Source organism: Triticum dicoccoides, chromosome 6B (genome assembly GCF_002162155.2).
Source record: "Triticum dicoccoides isolate Atlit2015 ecotype Zavitan chromosome 6B, WEW_v2.0, whole genome shotgun sequence".
Lineage (NCBI taxonomy): Eukaryota > Viridiplantae > Streptophyta > Magnoliopsida > Poales > Poaceae > Triticum > Triticum dicoccoides.
In genome coordinates this window covers 722,902,164-722,925,820 of record NC_041391.1, presented here as the reverse complement: position 1 = coordinate 722,925,820, position 23,657 = coordinate 722,902,164, and the positions used below count along the sequence as shown (strand labels likewise).

Sequence of the window (23,657 nt, the reverse complement as noted above, 5' to 3'; positions counted from 1 at the left end):
CGCCACCCGCGCCATCCGACGACCGTTTCGGCGCTTCCCCGGCCTATCCCCACGCCGCGGCGGCTTCCTCCGCCCCCCTCTAGTCACCACCGCCCCTCGCGCGCGTCCGTCCTCGCGTGCAGTTTGTAGCAAATGGCCGTACATACAATTATGGCTATTATCTAGCGGATGGCATCTATCCAAAGTGGCAAACCTTTGTGAAGCCGTTGAAAAAGCCGGAAGGTAAGAAAAATCTTGATTTAGCTCAGGCGGCGGCTAGAAAAGATGTGGAGAGAGCTTTTGGAATTTTGCAAGCCCAATTTGCTATTGTGAGAGGACCGGCTAGATTTTGGGATCAGAAAATGCTTTGGTACATCAAGCACACTTGTGTGATCATGCATAACATGATCATCGAGAATGAGCGTGGCCAAGATGCAGACTACTTTCAGTATGAGCTCTTGGTACATCCCGTGCGAGTGCGACGGAGGGCTGAAAGGGTGGCCCGTTTTGTTGCCTCCTATCATGCCATTCGACGTCCCGCAGCGCATAACGATCTTCAGAAGGATCTCATTGAGGAGTGGTAGGCATGGAATGGACGACAAAGAGCATCATGATTTGTGCGTTTGATATTGTATTGTTGAACTATTTGTTGTGTTTATTGCATTATTTGTTGTATTGAACGATAAACTGTTTGTTTGAGTTGTAATAACGAAATTGAACTATTTATTTCAATTTATTTTTGTTTGTGTTTGATTTTTTTGCTTCTGTTTTGGAATGCATATGTTGTTTGTGCGAGAGTCGCACGCGCTGCATTTTTGCGCACTGCTGGAACTGCGCGCCCGCTGCATTTTAGCACGTCTGCTAGAGCCAGTACTGCACGCCGCGCCAAATCAGGCGATGGGCGCGCGGCAAAATAGTTTTTAGCGCGCGGTGCATTCGGCGGTAATTGAAGATGCTCTTAGCACGCTATTAGCACAATCTAGCAAGCTATAGCGTCAAATTAGCGTGTTTTTTTAGAGAGTGTTTTTTCTACACACTAGCTCGGTGTATCCACGCAAGAAAATATAGCAAAACATTTCAAAAAATTCCGAAACTTTGTGGCAATGATCATTAACAAATGTTTTTTTGAATTTTAAATAGTTCAGATTGCTTACCACATGTGTCACATGGTCAAATAACATTCCAGAAGCTCTGTACAAAAAAGAAAAAATCACTGAAAATTAGTCAAAGTGTAAGTGCAGTGTTTGAACAGATTTTGTAATTTTGTCTTTTTTTACAGAGCTCGTCAAATGTTATTTCACCGTCAGACTTTACAAGCACCCATAACATTTGTTGATGATCATTTCCACGAAGTTTTAGATATTTTTAAAATATTTTTCTACGTGGTGCACCGAAGCTGGGTGCAGCCACTACTTTTCCTTCTTTTTTTATGCAAATAACAATTTAGCGTGCTAACGCTTTGGGCGCTATTTAAAACATTGGTGACGTCCCACAATGGCCGCCACCGCGTCTTCCTTCCGAGCCATTGGGCATGCCAAATCATAGTGTGTGCTTTCGCAAGTGCACCTTGCTCACCGCCGCAGATGGTGTCTGACCACTAATTGTGTAATTCCTTGCAATAATATTTGAGCTTAATTTTGATGGTATCGACACACACACAGAGGACCCCATGTAGAAATCCATTATCCTAATTTCGATGATATCAACGCAAAGGGTAGGGTATGGCTTGTGCTCTAAAATTCCCTTCGTGTACACACTATTCAGCTACATTGACCAGCTTTGTTGGGTTCTGGAGAAAAAAAATCTTGGTTCATGCCCACCCAAGGTGGAGTAATAAACTAGACCTCACTAGCAAGCACATTGCATTTCTCACTAGTACTATTGGTACGTGCCTAATTACTCATTATATTAGTTAACCCATGGAACAGGCTCTTCTTCGTCATCTCGCATTAGTGACATGGTTTAGCACTAGTTAACTAGCTAGCAGATCTCAAGGAAGGCAAGCACATTTTATTTCTCACTCACTAGCTGCCTGCCTAATTAGTACTGCCTCCCAAACGGAGTGACTCCTATATTAATTATTAATCCAAGGCACATGCTCACCTTCATCGTTTCGGCATAATGACGTGGTCCACACTATTTTTTTCTGATAAAGAGTGGATTTTATTGGCTTAATATGGAGCATCAATAGGATACATAGCACAATGATTAGACATCCGACCTCTACATAGTTCGGATGCACACAACCAACATAGGCAAAAACACGCCGGCATCTAGCTAAGTCGTATAAGACCGAATCTATGCGTGAACGTGAAAAAAAAACACAGCGATCAGATACAATTTGGTAAACTGCAGCAATGACCATATTCACAATGGTTGTCACTAGTTACCTAGTTACTAATGCATCCAACAATTACTTAACCAGATTAATTAGTACACCAGATGGTACACACTCCATCATGACCAGCATGGTACTGTTTTAGAGTATGTTTTATCTTCATGGACGTTGAACCAGATCCAAAGTACAACTTACCCCACCAACCAAACACGTTCATGCTCTCTCGCGGCACGTTCTGATGGTGCACTTTTTCAGCTTTCACGTTGCTCCACGTGAGTTTGATTGTCCTTTGTGAAGGGCACAAAGCGGTTTACATAACAAGGCGCGTGCAAAAAGGCTGCAAAGGTACACCACTGCTTATTGATGTCTTCAATGACGAATACTAGTTAGCTAGTGTTCCTTTCATCCATGAACAACGAGAACCCCCATCTTCACCCAGGTTCAGTTGCATGCATATACATGCTCACCAGAGCTCTAAAATTGTCTTCCTGCACACACCATCCAGCTACATTGACCAGCTTTACTGGGTTCTGAAAAAGATTAATCATGGTTGGTGCCCACCCAAGGTAGGGTAATAAACTAGACCCGAATAGCAGATCTCACGGAAAGCACATTGCATTTGTCACTAGTACTATTGATGCCTGCTTAATTACTCATTGTGTTATTCAGCCCATGGCATAGGCTCATCTTCGTCTTCTCGATTAAGGACATGGTTTAGCACTAGTTAACTAGCTAGCATATCCGAAGGAAGGAAAGCACATTTCATTTCACACTCACTAGCTGCCTGCCTAATTAGTACTACCTCCATTTCATATTTATTGTCGCTCAAACAAATGTATTTAACATTGAAATACGTCTAGATATATCCATTTCAGCACAACTAATATGGAGCAGAGGGAATATTATATTAGTTATTAATCCAAGGCAAATGCTCGTCTTCATCATTTTGAAATAATGATGTGGTTGGCACTAGTTACCTAGTTACTAATGCACCCAACAATTACTTAAGCAGATTAATTAGTACTCTAGATGGTACACAGTCCATCATGACCAGCATGGTGCTGTTTTAGAGTATGTTTTATCTTCATGGACGTTGAACCAGATCCAAAGTACAACTTACTCCACCAACCAAACATGTTCATGCTCTCTCGCGGCACGTTCCGATGGTGCACTTTTTCAGCTTTCACTCTGCTCCACATGAGTTTGATTGTCCTTTGTGAAGGGCACAAAGCGGTTTACATAAATAGGTGTGTGAAAAAAGGTTGCAAAGGTACACCACTGCTTATTGATGTCTTCTATGACGAATATTACTTAGCTAGTGTTCCTTTCATCCATGAACAACGAGAACCCCCATCTTCACCCAGGTTCAGTTGCATGCATATACATGCTCACCAGAGCTGTAAAATTGCCTTCCTGCACACACCATCCAGCTACATTGCCAGCTTTACTGGGTTCTGAAAAAGATTAATCATGGTTGGTGCCCACCCAAGGTAGGGTAATAAACTAGACCCAAATAGCAGATCTCACGGAAAGCACATTGCATTTGTCACTAGTACTATTGATGCCTGCCTAATTACTCATTGTGTTATTCAGCCCATGGCATAGGCTCATCTTCGTCTTCTCGATTAAGGACATGGTTTAGCACTAGTTAACTAGCTAGCATATCTGAAGGAAGGAAAGCACATTTCATTTCACACTCACTAGCTGCCTGCCTAATTAGTACTACCTCCGTTTCATATTTATTGTCTCTCAAACAAATGTATTTAACACTGAAATACGTCTAGATATATCCATTTCAGCACAACTAATATGGAGCAGAGGGAATACTATATTAGTTGTTAATCCAAGGCACATGCTCGTCTTCATCATTTTGAAATACTGATGTGGTTGGCACTAGTTACGTAGTTACTAATGCACCCAACAATTACTTAAGCAGATTAATTAGTACTCAAGATGGTACACACTCCATCATGACCAGCATGGTGCTGTTTTAGAGTATGTTTTATCTTCATGGACGTTGAACCAGATCCAAAGTACAGCTTACCCCACCAACCAAACACGTTCATGCTCTCTCGCGGCACGTTCTGATGGTGCACTTTTTCAGCTTTCACGCTGCTCCACGTGAGTTTGATTGTCCTTTGTGAAGAGCACAAAGCGGTTTACATAACAAGGCGCGTGCAAAAAGGCTGCAAAGGTACACCACTACTTATTGATGTCTTCAATGACGAATATTAGTTAGCTAGTGTTCCTTTCATCCATGAACAACGAGAACCCCCATCTTCACCCAGGTTCAGTTGCATGCATATACATGCTCACCAGAGCTCTAAAATTGCGTTCCTGCACACACCATCCAGCTACATTGACCAGCTTTACTAGGTTCTGAAAAATATTAATCATGGTTGGTGCCCACCCAAGGTAGGGTAATAAACTAGACCCAAATAGTATATCTCACGGAAAGCACATTGCATTTGTCACTAGTACTATTGATGCATGCCTAATTACTCATTGTGTTATTCAGCCCATGGCATAGGCTCATCTTCGTCTTCTCGATTAAGGACATGGTTTAGCACTAGTTAACTAGCTAGCATATCTGAAGGAAGGAAAGCACATTTCATTTCACACTCACTAGCTGCCTGCCTAATTAGTACTACCTCCATTTCATATTTATTTGTCGCTCAAACAAATGTATTTAACACTGAAATACGTCTAGATATATCCATTTCAGCACAACTAATATGGAGCAGAGGGAATACTATATTAGTTGTTAATCCAAGGCACATGCTCGTCTTCATCATTTAGAAATAATGATGTGGTTGGCACTAGTTACCTAGTTACTAATGCACCCAACAATTACTTAAGCAGATTAATTAGTACTCTAGATGGTACACAGTCCATCATGACCAGCATGGTGCTGTTTTAGAGTATGTTTTATCTTCATGGACGTTGAACCAGATCCAAAGTACAACTTACTCCACCAACCAAACATGTCCATGCTCTCTCGCGGCACGTTCCGATGGTGCACTTTTTCAGCTTTCACTCTGCTCCACATGAGTTTGATTGTCCTTTGTGAAGGGCACAAAGCGGTTTACATAAATAGGTGTGTGAAAAAAGGTTGCAAAGGTACACCACTGCTTATTGATGTCTTCTATGACGAATATTAGTTAGCTAGTGTTCCTTTCATCTATGAACAACGAGAACCCCCATCTTCACCCAGGTTCAGTTGCATGCATATACATGCTCACCAGAGCTCTAAAATTGCCTTCCTGCACACACCATCCAGCAACATTGACCAGCTTTACTGGGTTCTGAAAAAGATTAATCATGGTTGGTGCCCACCCAAGGTAGGGTAATAAACTAGACCCAAATAGCAGATCTCACGGAAAGCACATAGCATTTGTCACTAGTACTATTGATGCCTGCCTAATTACTCGTTGTGTTATTCAGCCCATGGCATAGGCTCATCTTCGTCTTCTCGATTAAGGACATGGTTTAGCACTAGTTAACTAGCTAGCATATCTGAAGGAAGGAACGCACATTTCATTTCACACTCACTAGCTTCCTGCCTAATTAGTACTATCTCTGTTTCATATTTATTGTCGCTCAAACAGATGTATTTAACTCTGAAATACGTCTAGATATATCCATTTCAGCACAACTAATATGGAGCAGAGGGAATACTATATTAGTTGTTAATCCAAGGCACATGCTTGTCTTCATCATTTTGAAATAATGACGTGGTTGGCACTTGTTACCTAGTTACTAATGCACCCAACAATTACTTAAGCAGATTAGTTAGTACTCCAGATGGTACACACTTCATCGTGACCAGCATGGTACTGTGTTGGAGTATATATGTTTTATCTTCATGGACGTCGATTTGGATCCAAAGTACATACTTACCTCACCAACCAAACACGCGCCTACTCTCTCCCTGCACGTTCCGATGGTGCACTTTTTCAGCTTTGGCGCTGCCCCGCGTGAGCTTGAATTTCATTTGTGAATGGCGCAAAGCGGTTTAGAGAAAAAGGTGCGTGAAAAAGGCTGCAAAGGTGCACCATCGCTTATTTATGTCCTCAGTGAGGAATATTATTTAGCTAGTGTCCCTTTGATTCATAAACAACGGAAACACCATCTTCTTCCATCTTCACCAGGATTGAGTTGCATGCATATACATGCTCACCGGGATCTCAAAGTGTCACCGATTTTGATGTTCACCTCCCTCTATCCGAGACACCTCCCACGGATTGATAACCTTAGGTCATCCACTTGAGGGAAGTTTGTTGTTGTCCTACAAAACTCTGCGCTTGGAGGCCCAAGCAAGTCTACAAGAATAAAGTCGTGTAGTAGATCTTTTTTAGAAAAGGAGGATGACCCCCGGCCTTTGCATCTCGGCGATGCATGCGGCCACTTTATTAATTATTCTCACAAGACCTTACAAAGTCATACAACAGTAAGATTGAAGCCACCGTCTAAGTAACAATTGTTGCTACACCTATCCAATTGATGAAGGGGCGCTGATTGTCTGGGCCTAATACCAAACAGACATCGCAGCCAAACCTAAACATCTAAGACCTGAGGTCCCAACCAGGACGCCTGCCTGCTATGGGGTACCTACCAGTCCGGCGCACTCCTCAACCAGGACGCCTGCCGGGTATGGGGCCACCGCAGCCACCTGCCATGAGTCCATCTTCAGAGCTGTACTGTTGCATCTACCATGCCAGGTCTCTCAGCCATCGACGCCACCACGACGCCAGACAGCGTCGTCCTCCTGTGCGAGTCCATCCTCCCACATCGAACTCCGAATCTGCACTGCGCCACGCCGTCCAGATCCGTCGCCATCAATGTATGGATGAAGCACTGCTCCACCAAAGAAGCCGTCCGCTGGTCCCGTGAAGCCGAGTGCACCTCCAAGAATGCCACCCCAAGGGGGTTACGACACATGATTGCCGCCAACATCCAATCAGCTGATCTAGGGTTTCCCCCGGAGGTATTGAGTGGAGTTGGGAGCTTCACTTCGATGATGCCTTCATGAAGGAAATGATGATAAGGGCATCGTCATCACCGGCTCCGCCCATCGACCGAAGATCAGGTTTTCACCCGGATCCGTCCCAAGAAATCCACCCAACAACATGTGCACCGTCCCGACCGCCTTCAAAGCCCCAGATCTAGCCGCCTAGATCCGGCGACCAACCGCGGCAACAGTGCCACCGTGGGATCCCTGGCGCACCGGCCACTACCTGAGTGTGCCACCACTGGAGCCTAGGAGGAGGGCTCCCACCCCGTCTCACCAAGCCGCGAGAGCCGCGAGAAGGATCCCGCACGCTCGTCACCGTCTTTGATCCGAACCAACCCATAGCAGATCGCCATCACAGATCCGCCTTGGACAGAGACTGCACCACGCCATGCCGCCGCGGGAAGCCCGAGCTTCACCGGCCTCCATCCTCCAGGTCCGCCGCCCCGGGATCCAGGCAGAACTTTGCCGCTGCCACCGGCCAAGTTCCGCCGCCGCCGACCGGCCAAGCCGCCGGTCACTGCATGACCATGCGAGCACAGCCAGCCGGCCGACCAACTCCGACGAAGAAGAAGGCCACCACCACCAAGCCTAGGGCCGGCGCCCCAGACATCCTCGTGTTGCAGATCAAGTCCAGGAGCAGTGCCCCGCCGATGGCGATTGAGATCGGTAGCACAACAAATTAGCCCGACATGAGTCAAGGCCAGATCCGTCGTTGCTAGTGCCGTCCTCCCCCGCCGCCGTCGCACCACTTTCATGTCGCCGCCGATCTGCGCCACCACCGCTGATCTGGCCGAAGAGGAGCGTCGCCTCCCAACCAGATCGAGATCCAAGGAGAAACCGCCGCCGCCGCCACGCCACAAGGGCTTTGCCCTGTGATGTCCCGGGCAACGGCGACGGAGGGGAGCGAAGGAGGGGCGAGGCTGTAGGAGGAGGCCGGGGGCTCCCCGGTGCGGGGCGGCGCCGCCGCACGGGGGAGGGATGGGAGGGAGGGACGGGGGAGGTCTACTGTCCTCCTCCTGCCATATGGCAGATGAACACAACAAGTTGTGTAGTAGATATCACATGCTCATCTTCATTATTTCAGAATAATGACATGGTTGACACTGCTTACCTAGTAACTATTGCAGCCAACAATTACTTAGGCTTTGTTCGGTTACGCCTCCTCACAGGGGGATTGGGGTGGATTGGAGGAGGTTTTGACTTGTAGAGGATGTAATCCCTGCCAATCCCTGTCAAACCCCTTCATTTTCCCTGTCAACCGAACAGGCCCTTAAGCAGATTAGTACTACGGATAGTACACACTACATCATGACTAGCATGGTGCTATGTAAGAGTATGGTTTATCTTCATGGACATTGAACCTGATCCAATGTATATACTTACCTCACCAACCAAACACGCTCTTGCCCTCTCCCAGCACGTTCCAACCATGCACTTTCTCAGCTTTCGTGCTGCCCCGCGTGAGTTTAATTGTCCTTTGTGAGTGGCGCAAAGCAGTTTACAGAACAAGGAGCGTGGAAAAAGGGTTGGTTACGTCGTCGCAAAGATTGTTTGCCTTTTAAAATTGGATTCGGGGAACAAGTTGTTGCAACATGCAGTATTTTTATCTGGTACTAACAAAAGCACTCCAACATATAACGGTTCTAAATACACATCCTGCATCACACAGCAAAATAGGGTTTCTCACACAAGCTGGATAGCCTATTAGCAAGCTGGATAAATGTAATCTTGGTTCGTGCCCACCCACGGTAGAGTATTAAACTAGACCTAACTAGCAGATATCAAGGAAAGCACATTTTGCATTTGTCACTAGCACTATTGATGCTTGCCTAATTACTCATTGTGTTAGTTAACCCATGGCACGGGATCGTCTTTAATTTGTTGTCTTAGATTATTGACGTGGTTTAGCACTAGTTAAATGGCTGCTAGATCTCAAGGAAGTAAAGTGCATTTCATTTCTCACTAACTAGCTGCCTGCTGATGTTCCACATGTGCAAACACTAGTAGAAAAGAGGGATTTGGTTCAGGCCGGGTCAGTCCATTAGTCCCGGTTCAGTTCAGAACTGGGACCCATGGAGGCACTGGTCCTGGTTCGTGAGCCCAGGGGGCTGGCCGGGCCACGTGGGCCATTCGTCCCGGTTCGTCTATACCTTTTGGTCTCGGTTGGTGGGACGAACCGGGACCAATGGGCCTGGCTCCTGGCCCACCATCATTGGTCCCGGTTGGTGGCTTGAACCGGGACAACAGGCTGCCCTTTAGTCCCGGTTCGTGCCACGAACCGGGACCATTGAGGTGCCTATATATACCCCTCGCCCGCGAGCAGAGCACTCCACTGCTCTGTTTTTCTCTGTCCGGGGAGGGGAGGGCTTTGTGGTGCTCTAGCTCACCTCCTATGCACATGAGGTGTTCGATGAAATGCCCGAGCCACACTAGTTAAGCTTTCTCCTCTCGAAGGACGACCTCCGAACTTTATTTTTCCCGAGATTTGTCTCGGTATATATTAGCGGCCCGTCACGCCCCGTCCCCGTCTTCACTGTCGTTGATCGCCCGCGCCGATCTCGTCGCCGGCACCATCATGGTGAGCCTCTTGTTCTTATCTTCTTTCTGAAAGAAAAAAATTCTTGCTTTCGATAGATACTTGTCTAATTTTCTTACTATTTTATTGCTTGTTATTATATAGTGCGATGGTTTTGGTATCCGCCCCCATTGGCCCTCGTTCTGTCTATGATTCGGATGTGGTATATATTATCTTTATAACTATTGCTTCATTTATTGTTTATGAAAATTATGCCGACCAACGTGACATAGATTTTATTTATCTAGGAGGTATGTGAACCGGAAATTCCAACCGACCCTATTGTCGAGAGGTTAAATTTAGTTGAAGAAGAAAACAATTTCTTGAAGGAAAAAATAAAAAAAATTGAGGAGGAGAAGATGATATTGGAGTTGCATGTTGCGGATGTCGTCGATGATCACAAGATCAAGATGGATGCAATGCGCTTGAAGATTAGAAAGATTAGAAAATATGCCATTCATACCGAGGCTTGGTATCATTATGCCGTTGAATCAATTGTTACCTTGGTTGCGATTATGATCGCATTTTTTTCGCATTGAAATGTTTTACATAGTTTCAATGTATGGTTTAATTAATTTAGATGCTCTGGAGAGCTTTATGTTGTTAGATGAGAACTATGTATGTACTTTGGTTTTAATGTGATGATGAACTTCTATTACTTTGGTCACTTATCTATTCATGATGTTCTGTAATGGTTTTTGACACACTTAATTATATATAATGCACGCAGATGAACCGGCAATGGATGTACGGTGACAGACACACCTCTGAGTATATTAAGGGCGTGCATGATTTTTTCGAAGTGGCTGAGGCAAACAAGCAGAATGGTTTTATGTGATGTCCATGCCCTAAATGTGGGAATACGAAGTCTTACTCTGACCGGAAAATCCTTCACACCCACCTGCTTTACAATGCACTTTAATGTTTGGACGAGGGACGGAGAAATAGGGGTTATGATGGAAGACAGCGAAGAAGAAGAGGACGATGACAACTATGTGCCCCCTGAATACGGTGATGCTGCAGCGGGGGAATCTGCTGAAGATCAAGAGGAACCAGATGATGTGTCCAATGATGCTGTAATGGGGGAAGCTGCTGAAATCAAGAGGAACCAGACAATGTGCCCGATGATGATGATCTCCGCCGGGTCATTGTCGATGCAAGGACGCAACGCGAAAGTTATCCTTTGTTAAAATGGCTTGTTTATGTACAAACGACATAAACACTTTAATTTTCAAAGGAACTTTGACTTTCCAAACATATTTGAAACTAGGAATGGCACTAGAGTTGATGACATTGATATACATCGATTTAACTGTGAACTCTCCAGACCTAGTAAGCTTCCAGCACAACTGATCGGACTGATGAGATAGCTGAACCTCCATTAGTCTACTCACCAAATAGAGCCACGCTTCCCACCGATTGCCAACAAGCGTCAATAGGTGGGTGCTGACGTGATATTCAAGGTCAGCGGATCGAGGTTCACTGCACGCCGCTGTGTGCTTGCAGCCAGGTCTAATGTCTTCATGGCATAGCTCTTTGGCCTCATGAAGGAGGGCACCACTATGTACACCGCCATATAGATCAAAGACATGGAAGCAAGAGCGTTCAGGGCTTTGCTTATCTTCATCTACACAGATTTATTCCCCTTGAGAGAGGAGGAAATCTTGGGGGATGATGAAATGTCAGGAGTTATGGAAGAGGGACAAGAAGACGAGGCAGTCAAGGATGAAATGCCGCTGTAATATCTGCATAGCATGTTTTTGGCAGCAGACAAATTCGATCTTCAACGGCTCAAGTTCATCTGTGATATCCACTCTTAGCTCATTGATCCCAACTCTAAACCTAAGGTGCTACAAAATCGAGAATCACGACAAACAAACACATATAGATCATCAATTTACCGTGACACAAAATTTCAGATATAAATTTGATTCATAGCTCCGGAAACAAATAACACAATGCTTTTAGATTATCGATGGGCTTGCAGGTTCGTCATGTCGTCGTTCACTGGTGTATCTGTCGTTGAAGGCCAAGATGGGAGCTTTTGCAAGACGTCCACCGTCAACGCGAGCACGAACAGCGGGCACCACCTCCTCATGGTCAATGGCTACTCACATACCAAAGAACAAGTGCCCATCGGTGAGAACATCAACTCCGGTACTTCCGAGACAGGAGGCCATGTTTGGTACCTCGAGTACTACCCCAACGCCAATACTCGGCTTGCGCCGATTTCATTTCTCTCTATGTTTCCCTTTTTCCAGGAAGACGACGACGATGTCGACCATGTGCGTTAGGTAATTAATTTTTCACAAATAATCTGGTGAGCTAGTTAGATATTTCGTTTACTATAATCTTCATTAATACAAGTCCAATTTGAAAAACTATATATTAATTAAAGTTAGAGTTGAATTAGCATGTGCAGTTTGGCAGCTTGCCGTACCCAACGTGAGTCCGGTTAGGACTTTGTGTGTTAGAGATGGACTTGGAGTAGGACGTGTGTTATATATGGTCTGAGTCCGATTATATTAGGGCTTTGTATGTTGCTTGTTGGATGATTAGAGCTGTACTACTATAGTGTTAGAGATAGATCGTGTCCGAGTAGGAGTAGGTTCAAATTAGTTGGTCTCCGTGTAGGACATGCGTCGGCCATGTGTTCATATACATACACAGCCAGACGTACAAACAAACGTGAGATCTTTTGAGAGATCAAAAAAATATTTGAAGAACGGGCAGCTCTCTGTTTCCGACGACGCACAGCGAAGGGAGTAACCGTGTCTCTGCACGGACAGCGATAGGATCATCATGTCATCGTTCACCGGTATATCCATCGTTGAAGACCATGAGGGGTGCTCTTGCAACACGTCGGCCGTCGACCCAGGCACAGATAGTGGCTACCATCTGTTGATGGTCAAGGGCTACTCGCGCACCAAAGAGTTGCTGTCCATGGGCGAGAGCATCAGCGCTGGTCCTTTCATAGTAGGAGGCTATGAGTGGTTAATCGAGTACTACCCTAACGGTGCGAACCCGAACTGCGCCAACTTCATCTCTCTCTTTGTATCCCTTTTCGACGACGAAGACAAAGTGGATGCCAGGATCAGTTTTAGTCTCGTCGACCAGGTTGAGAGGCAGACGCCGATGTACATTTGTGCAACTAATAAAGTTCACAGGTTCGACGATGAAATTTCCTGGGGCAACAACAATTTTTTGACAAGAGATGCCCTTGAACGATCGGCACATCTAAAGGGGGATTCTTTCACCATCCGATTTGACGTAATGGTTTGCAAGGATCCCAATTCCGAAGATGCCAGTGGCCACGACAACAAAGTGCTCATGTCTGACATAGACCAACATTTTAGCATTCTCCATCAAACCAAGGTGGGTGCTGATGTGACATTCGAGGTTAGTGGCGAGACATTCACTGCACACCGTTGTGTGCTTGCAGCCCGGTCCAAAGTATTCATGGCATAATTCTTTGGTCCCATGAAGGAGGGCAATAATACATCCGATGTAATACATATCAAAGACATGGGAGCAAGTGTGTTCAGGGTGTTGCTTAGATTCATCTACACGGACTCATGCCCTGAGATAGAGAAGGAATACATGGAGGAGGAAGGAATGTCACAAGTTCTAGAAGAAGGACAAGAAAAGGAAACAATAGATGATGAAATGTGGCTGCAATGGCTTCAAGACTTGTTTCTGGCGGCAGACATGTACGATCTCCAACGACTCAAGCGCATATGTGAAATGCAGTTGTCTGATGACATAGGTGTGAGCTCGGTGATGTCTACCCTTGCTCTAGCCGAGCAGCACCACTGCCAGGGATTGAAGGAGGCATGCTTGAAGTTTATCCAAGTCCAAACCCCCTCATGCTTGCAAAACATAACGACGACTGAGGATCACGTAGTTTCAACCTATCCCTCGGTTTTAAAGGAGATTTTTGTCAAGCTTGCTTCGAACCAGCGGAAGTGACACTCTCCTATACAGTACAATTGTTCCTTAGTTATACCTGAAGCGATCCTCTCATACAGATATAGGATCTTCTAGAGATGTCGTAGTATGTGTGTTTTGCTTCTTTCAGTTTTCTCGTCAAGTAAAATTAACCTATATGCCGAATCAGAAAAATCCAACATATGGACAAATTGTCTCTTCATGGAATATAGGGTCAGGTGTAAAACTGATCCGTATTGCAGCAATCTGTAAGATTCACGGCTAGTCTTTTTATCCTCATATATTACTCTGGGTTGGGGAGAGAAGGTGAACTTGGGGAAGATTTTTTCCGTTGCATCGGACACTACCTTCCCCAGCTAGGCTAATTTTATAGATGGGGAGTTCTCCAGCAGCTGTTTTCATTTTTTTCGTTAATCGTGCAAGCGTCTCTCCATTGCAGGTGCGATGATTCTCTCCTTTATTAAAATGTGAGTAGGATTGTTCACTTGTTCACTTACCATGAGTGCCATCTATTTTATCGTCATTTTTATTAAAATGCATTACAATAATTTATGATGATGATGACGAGCTGGAGCTTCTCCATGTGTCTTGTGCCGTCTAGGGAGTCCAGTCTCACACGTCTGAGCTAGTGTTGCTGTGTTAGCTCCCACATTTTCTCTCCTTTCTCACTGATGAGCTGGCTGTATATATAGAAGGATTTTTTTTCTTTTTGATAAAGGGTGTTTTTGTTGATTCATAATGCCGCATCAAGGGGATACAGACACAATGAACACACCCGGCATTTGCATAGGTAGCATGCACACAACGAGCACACGCACACAGAAGGTCATGCCTGCAATAAGCAAAGTCATACAAGACCGAAGCTATGCCTAAGCGGAGAAAAAAAATCAAAAGCGACCAACAATCAATGGAATACAACAACAACCATTAGCACCAACTATCTCATGACTACACAAGGACTACGATAAGGTTTCTTCAATAGCAACGCCTCCAGGAAGGGAACGATGCAAAAACGCCGCCGTCACCAGATCTAACAGCTGAAGGTAGATCATGGGTTTTCACCCTGAAGATTAAATCCGAGAAAAATTGAACATTTTTTCTGAAGGTTCCCGCTTTTATGTGTTTCACACTGTAGACGCCCCTGAAAAGGCAAAATTTTAAAATACCTGTATTCACGGAAACAAGCTGATTGGATCAATAAATGTAAACTATGTTGCAGAAAATATGAATCGCTCACCCTTTTTGGGGCATGATGAATGCTTAAGCAGGGAATAGAATTTCCATTTCTATTTATTATCATCATGCAAACATGTACATGTGTGAGCTATTACCAAGAGCATTGCTTGGCCACAGAAGTGCACATTTTTAGATCAACTGCTAAGCAATCAAAATAACCACAATATTTTCTTATTGTGTTTATTACATCTCCTGAGTTGCCACCATGGCTCCATGAATACATTTTTTCCAGCCGAAATTTGGTGTTTCTTGCAATTTCCAAGTATCTTGATGCAGATATGTGCACTTACCTACTCGTTATTTCCAGTGGGATTGGTCCAGATTTTCAACATAGCATATTATATATTTTTCATTTATGTAATATATAGATATCTTTCGGTCCACTTACTTGGAACTATGCTGGTGTTAACATAGCATAGGTATGCAATTAATTGATCCTCTCTGGCTAGCTGGTCCTGTCTGAAATTCCAAGTTAATGTCAGTTTGTAGGAAACCAGGGGATATGGATCATCACTATATCTGTTTGCATGTTGTGGCAGACTCGGTACAAACATACACAACTTATTGTCATTGCACCTTGATTTGCTTGGGTCTTTGTGCTGCAGACCAGACCACCCATAGATTATAATTGACATTTTCTACCCATGTTCATTCTTGTTCTGGCTCAGTTGAAAGCCAGTGGCAATATCCTGCTGCAAATTGCACCTTCAGCCTTCATCAAGCCTGGCACTGGCAGCCAAGTTTATTTTCTTGAAAAGGAGGATAGCCCCTTGCCTCTACATCAGGACGATGCATCAAGCATGGCACTGGCAGACAGGTAAGCATGCTTAGTTTGTACACCCATTTGTTTTTGCATCGACAGTAGAGCATGGTTGTAAAAGGGTGAGGTGCAACAACCTTAGCTCAACCATTCAGTCTGAAAAAAATATACTCGCTCCGTTTCTTTTTAGTCTGCATATAAGTTTTGTCTCAAGTCAAAGCATTTTTAGTTTGACCAAACTTATAAAAAAAGTATCGGCATTTACAATATCATTAGATTCATTATGAAATGTAGATTCATATTATATATATTTGGTATTCAAGATGTTGATATTTTTTAATATAAATTTGGTCAAATTTTGTAAAGTTTGACTTGACCCAAATCTTATACGCGGCGTAAAAAGAAATGGAGGGAGTAGAAAGAAAAAGGAAGGCTGATGGACCCCAAAATCCTCTGTCACTCCTCTGCATTTTATATCTCTGTTTCTTCCCCGACGAGTTCAGTTAATGTGTGATGTATATCCATCCAAAGCAGTCCACCGTACAAAGCAAAGCTTGTCAAGAGACCTTACAAGCACCCGGCGGAAGCTCCTCCCCGGCGGCCAGGTCAGTCAGGCAGATGGTGCACTGCCCCTCCTCATTTTTTTAAAATAGTACGCTGCTGCCTTCTTCTTCTTCAGGCCTCGGGGAGGAGGAGACGAGGCGATGGTGATGGTGGTGGCCGACGGTGAACGGCGCGCAGAGCAGGGAGGCCAGGATTACTATCAAGGCCGCCCTGATGGCGAGGAAGAAGAGGAGGATTTATTGGAGGAGGGAGCTGGGGTGGTGGTGGTGTACCGGAGGAAGCTCGCCGGAGAGCCGTCCTTCCTCTGGCTCGACGTCACGTCACCCTTCTCTACAGCTTCGACGCCCAGCTGACGTTCACCATTTGAAGAGTACACGGTTCACACTCCCTGTCTTTTTTGCGTGGAACAAATGTTACATGCCAAAACAAGGTCCTCGATATATATCGAATGCACACTGCAAACAGAATAACAAGGATATATATCCAACAAAAATTAAGATGCAAGAAAAAATAATAATACAAATACGTTTACAACAGATGCCTGCCTGCCACGAAGAGAGAGAGAGCTCATATTAAGATCCATGAAGAGAGAGAGCTCATATTCAGGATGGGTTTGTTTCTATTCAAAGCGACCTGGGCCTGGAACTCCTCGGTGATAGCGTCCTCTTGGATCCCTACTTCCTTGATGCTTCCGAGAGAGTCCAGTCCAAGATACCTAGTCTGGGTATGCGAATACCTGAGGAGAAGCTGCTGGAGTTTGGGCATTGCTCCCTGCTCAAACTCAACCAACCTCATTTTCCCTCCGACTGAAAGCTCCAGCACGACGAGGCTCCGGAATGCCTCCGCCACGAAATGTAATTCTTCACCACGGAAACGTACCACACCGAGACGCATGGCGGCTAGGTTTGGTAGACTCCCCAGGGCTCCTATAGCACCATCCTGCTCCACTTGGCTGGATGTTTCGAATTCGATCCTCAACTTTACAAGGTTCTCAAGCTTCTTGACCCATTTCGGCAATTTGTCCCTGCCTTGAATGGAGGGATATATAATGTCCAGCTTAAGGTTCCGGAGGTTACTTGGAGGCGAGGAAATGCCATCCAGAAGCAAATTGTGTCCACGCTCTAGAGCCACTGACAATGATTCTAGGAGGTTGAGACTGGAAACCACAGCACAAAACTCTGAAGCATGCTTCTCTTGTAGGCGGACCACACCTAGCTTACGCAGCCCCATGAGTCCTTTGATGTTCCGCAGAAAAGCAATGCCTCCGGACGCGACCAGGTTCACTCCCTGTAATGTATGCAGGGCGTTCATTCTCCCGATCCCTCTTGGCACCCTCACGCCACCATCATTGCCATGCTCTCTCGCCAGAAAAGGGATTGCCGCACAGCATATGAAGGTGCATACATCACGCCTGTTGCAGCCATCTGTTTCTATTACTTCCCGAGGTATGCAACATCCAATACAAAAACCAACGCATGTCTTCAAATAAGGATGTGAATGATTGAACCTTATCGGTCCAAGACCCCATCTAAGCTTGCTTTTACGGCAACGAAGATATTGCAGCTTCCGAAGCTTGACGATGCTTCTCGGCAATATCACTATGGATGTACCTCTGATATCCAGTGTTTGGAGTTGTATCAGGTTACCAATTGAATCTGGCAGGTGATAAATATCTATACATCCTCTCAGTGATAAGTATATTAGGTGAAGAAACTTCCCAATACGCTTAATGTGATGATCGACGAGACCTATCGTGTCTTCCAAGTCCAGAACTCGTAGCATCCTCATCTTCACCGACATGAAGAATGGCCTCCACTTCCCAAAAACAGTTACTGACCGTACACGGGGCATGTCCACCATCCTCTCAAAATCAGTCTGCTCTCCTTCCCAATTGCCGTTTATAGCAAGATGGCGTGCATTACCCTGCTGGCTATTCAACTTACAACCTTTCTCTAGTCTCAAAACAAGGTTTTCTTCAAGAGACTTTGAAATGCTTATCTCACGAATGAGATCATGGACTTGGCAGGAATCAATTCCTTTTATACTATGAAATGATTTTTGAGATGGCACTATCATGCTCCTGCCTATAAGTTCCATGAAGTAGCCATCTGATACTTCCTCTGCTGACTTATCGCGCACCTCCCTTGAGTACCCCTCTGCAGTCCACCGAAGCACCAAGCGTCTCCGGTCAAGCTTACGGTCTTCAGAAAAGATGGATGTATACAAGAAACAAGACTTGAGGTGGTAGGGTAGACCATCATAGCTTTTCATAAGGACGGTTCTTATGGTTGTAAGCTCTGGATTCATCTCCATCTCGGCACTGATGTGATCATAAAATCTCCTCCACTCAAGGGAAGTTTTTGGCTGGTCTGCCAAGAAGCCACCTATGGCGACTATTGCAAGAGGTAGTTGGCCACACTTCTTCAGGATCAATTTGGTTGGTTCAACTAGCTGTGGATATTGCTTATCCAAGTCTATAATCTTCTTAAATACCTGAATTTTATACAATACATAAATTAGTGCTCTAACAGTTAAACAACATACAAGTCGATCAAAACAAGCTTCTATAAAAAAGCATGGTTATGCAATTCAAGACATTGTTCTGATGGCTCACAAAAATATTTCCTCATTATATATTTGAAATATATATTTTTAGATATGTGTCACTATATATATATGAAGAATTCATGTAATTCTAAATAAAGTTGTACTTACTGTTGAAAAAGATTCCGTGTTCTTTTTGTGCGTTGAAATAATAAAAATATATGTAAATAAACCATGCCTATTGGGCAGACTGAAACAGATTACTAGAAATTTTGAGAAAAGGATGATACCAAAATATGCCTAGATTAAGTCTTTTCTTAAACCTACATCACCTCAACTTATAAAACATAATATATAAAGGAACAATGTATTTATTAGTAAACAATAGAACTTACTTTTGAAAGTCTATAAAAAGGTGACACCGAAATAATATCAATTGGTGTATACACAAAAAACTACAAAAACATGAAAAATAAGAGAAAGTGAAATAAAATAGAAATGACAAAAATAAAATTTGTGGTGATAAATAATACTACATAAAGAGCTACATAGATAGAAAATGAAGCAAAATAGATGAGAAAGGAACAAAATACTTCAGAAGCACCACTAAACAAAAGTTAATAAGAAATAAAGTGATATGGAAACAAAAAGAAAAGAAAACAGCGAGGCATAGGAGCTTGCATCTGCTAGTAGAGAAGCTAGTTTTGTAGTTGCTCAACGGAGTCAATTTTCTAAACCTCTTAATCTAGTCTAGTTTGTGCATGCTTGGTATTTTGTAAATACTTTACCGGATGCTTAAAGAAAGTCTAGATAAGGCAGATGGAGCTAGAGGCAACAACACACACAAAAAAAGTTGGAGCTTTTGGGTATAGCACATTTTGGTGTTGTTTATATGTGTTTCAGATTTTCCAGTCTGATGCCTAATGAATGATTTTGTATTGTTTGGAATAACAAAGGAACATGAAAATACTTAGCAACTACCTTTTTAATGAATAGCTCATGTGCATACTTATACGCTAGATCTTCTAGCTTGTATGTATTTTCTTGTTTCTTCTCTGAACAATGTAGAGCAATACTCTTCTCCCTTGTGGTGACTATGATTCGTCTTGTATTCCCCATCTTCTGGAAAATGACTGGTCGTATTAGCTGATCCCATTCTGCAGTAGATGATACATCATCAAGAACAATAAGGCATCTTTTCTTATCTACCAGTATTGCTAACTCATTGATCAAGTCATCAACTGTCATCGATGGTAATTTATCATTTTTGCTTGCAGGAAAACCCACCGCAGTCTTCTTTTCAGAAATTTCAGTGCCAAGTTGCATAAATAAGCTTCTAAGGAGCTCTACAAGACTGAAAGGACGCAAAATTGTGGCACAAGCACGCTTCTCAAACTTGTCACTGAGTTCTTTGCTTTGATAGATATCTTCCACTAGAGTGGTCTTCCCAAGGCCACCCATTCCCCAAATGGAGATCACCTGAAACTTTTCAGTGGCTTGACGAGATATTAGTTCAATAATATCTTGTTTTTCTTGAGCTCGCCCCACAATACGAGATTCCATCATGCTGTTCCAAGTGAGGCTCTTTCCATCAGCAACATCTGCAGATGGATCCTGAATTATTTCACCATTAGGCACTGTTTAGTTTTCAGTACAATTGACAGCGTCTCCTGAATTATCTGCAGATGTTTCATCTTCAGAGCGCTGCACACAGGGGAACATCGTTTAGCCAATTTTTTAGATAATGATTTAGCCACTTATGAAATACAGTTTTATAATTAAATGTTCACATAGTAATAATCCCAATCTCTCTTAACCTCCCAGTGGAAATACAGGAACATCTGGCAAGCCTATTTCTTTCGACCAAAATAAATTTATGATGTTATGAAATTAAGGCAACATGCTCCCATGCATTAGCTGATGAAACCAATTCTACTATTCATTCTGATGACAATTGCTTAAGTAACGTCGTTATGCACCACATTAGAATAATACAAGGTGCATGTCGATTCGTCGATGACAAGCAAACATTTTGCCTTTGTCGAGTGCTTACACTCAGCAAATCGATCAAGTTCCTCCATTTCGGCCCTCCGTTAGTTATTTTCTTTTACCAAGCATAAAACCTTTGCTGAGTGCCACAAAAAACACTCGGCAAAGGCTTCGCCGAGCCCGCGACAGAATACACTATTCTAAGTTCGCTTTGACTGAAGGTGTATGTGGAGCCCCGTTTGCCGAGTGCAGACGGGCCTTTGCCAAGTACTCTGAGTTCTTGGCAAATAAGCCAAGTCCAGTAGTGCAAACAATCAAGTTGTAAAAAAAGGAGTTTATGTACCAGATGCAGGTCTAGGCCAAAAACCGGTAGTATTATAGATTTTTTTCTTGATATTTATTAGCAGTATGAAGATGAATTACTAATTTTATATGATATATTTTCATAAACCCATAAGTGTCCTATTAACGACGTGATAACTAATATGGCTGCTATTGATAGGAAGAAATATATTTTATGAAGTAGCTATAGGCATAACATATCAATTTATCAGTGATGAATGCAAATAGAAGATTTTTAGTTACTACCTCCGTCTCAGTTTACAAGTCCTACGCGTATACCTAGGTTGCCAATTTTATCACCCTAATATAAACTATATAACACAAAAATTATACCTTTTGAAAATAGAACATCTGAAGTTTATATTGGTATATTTTTTGTAATATATGACTTGTATTAGGTTGGTCAAATTGACGACCTAGCGGTACGCGCACGCCCTGTAAACTGGGAGAGAGGGAGTAAATATTACCATGTTATGGAAAGCATAGATATTCTGATCAGCTGACAATTGCTTGAGCACATTGTATTCATTCCCTGCACATAAGGTCGCAACTTCAGCTTGCGGTGTGGACACTATGATTCTACACCCCATGTTGTTGTTTGGGAAGCAGCTTTTGACCCGATCCCACTCCTCGATGGTGGATAGGTCATTGATCACAATCAGATACCTCTTCTTGTTCACATAACCATTAAACTCCTGAGCCAGCTGCTGCGGCGTCTTCTGGTCCATTTCCAACATAACAGCAGCTGTTGTAGTATGATGAACTGCTCCACTAAGCTCTGGATGAAGTCCTTTGGATTAAAAGGATGTGTCAGCCTGACCCAAGCTCGACATGTGAATTTTGTTGTGACATCTGGATCCTCATAGACCGCCCTGATGATGGACGTCTGCCCGAGATCAGCACTTGTTCCCCACACGGCGATCACCCCAAGCCCATTATTGTCATCCTTGCAGCTGACCTTGAGCAGCTTGGCAAGATCCACGCTTGATTGGTTGTGCTGCTTGGAGGCGCCATGGATGCTAACCATTGACGCTGCTGCAGATCTGTCAGCTGCTGGCTGCTTGGAGGAGGAAGAAGCAGCAGCATCTGAGGAGCCCTTGATGAGCTGGTAGCGTATGTTCCTCTGGCTGACATCGTCCACTTTGGCCCTGAGCTCTTTCATCTGATTTGCCACATTGTGCCGGTGGATTAGGGTGCGCCACCATGGTTGCCTGTCAACACGGACGGCGAAATCGTGGAGACAGTCCTCGACGATGTAGGCCACGTCGCGGACCTGATTCACCCAGGTCTTCACCACCTGGTTGTTGGCGTCTCCCTCGGCGTGCGCCAACATAAGGAAAGATTGCATCATCTCCAGCTCCCCGGTGATGAAGGCCTGGTCGCGGCCCACGCCTAGCTGCAGAGCCAACTCCTCCGCCACCGCTGATTTGGCGTAGCTAAGCGCTCCATTTAGCACCGACCTGCCAACGCTCAGCGACGTCGCCTCCATGATTAACTGGTGAGTTGTGGATTGATTGTGACTGATAATCGCAGGTGAGTATGCTAAATAGCAGCTGGAGGGAATTAATAGAGCTGTTAGCTACTAGTGCAAATAATATACTCCGCAAAATATATGTAGAGAGTGTACTAGCTAGTAGTGCAAATTTCCGCAAAATAAAAAGGATACCTGTGCAAATAATATATGTGTGAAAGACAGCCTGACTTTACATAGAGTGGTTACCATAGTAGTCTTTCACACATATTAGCAGGTGATGATGAATTAAATCAGCCGAGAATGAGAAAACAAGATGAGCTCACCCCAGTTGGCGAAGCGGTCGTGGGCGGCTATGGGTTGACGCGCGCGGCAACTAGGCGAGTTTCCTCCTCGGGACCTTCCAAGCAGTGGAGCGCACTAGAGAGATGATATGCAAGCTTTAGTTAACAGAAAATGGGAGATCACATCATACACAGCCCTGTACCTGTACCTTCAGGGAAGGATGGGTTTTCTTCCTCCCAGCAGCTTCTTATCACCCTCCACCGCTGCTGCCAGGCAAGTTGCTCGATCCATAGGTGGCGACGGGAAGGGCGCGGGCTGAGGCGGGGAAGGAGTGGGAAGGTGCTATGTGGCGGAGAGCAGAGTGCCGGATGGCGTTGGACGGGGACGAGGAGGGCAACGGTGGCGACCTATCGGCGGCTATGTCTGCTTTGGTGCTGAGAGCAGGCTACGAGGGATGAACGAATAGAAGTGCAACTATGCTGTGAAGAAGACTTTTCAGCTTTGCTAAAGCACATCTAGATGTACTCTAAGTATTGCACTAGTGGGTGGATAGGCCAACGTTAATGTGTGCACATGTTAAAGTTAATACGAAGTTTTAGACACTTATTTTGG

General features: G+C 44.2%; 2 pseudogenes; one reads left to right on the top strand and one right to left on the bottom strand.

Moving 5' to 3' along the window:
• Positions 1-12,708: 12,708 nt before the first annotated feature.
• LOC119322614 lies at positions 12,709-13,875 on the top strand (annotated as a pseudogene).
• A 3,106-nt stretch (positions 13,876-16,981) lies between these two features.
• Positions 16,982-22,811, bottom strand: LOC119321687 (annotated as a pseudogene).
• Between the last annotated feature and the right edge of the window lie 846 nt (positions 22,812-23,657).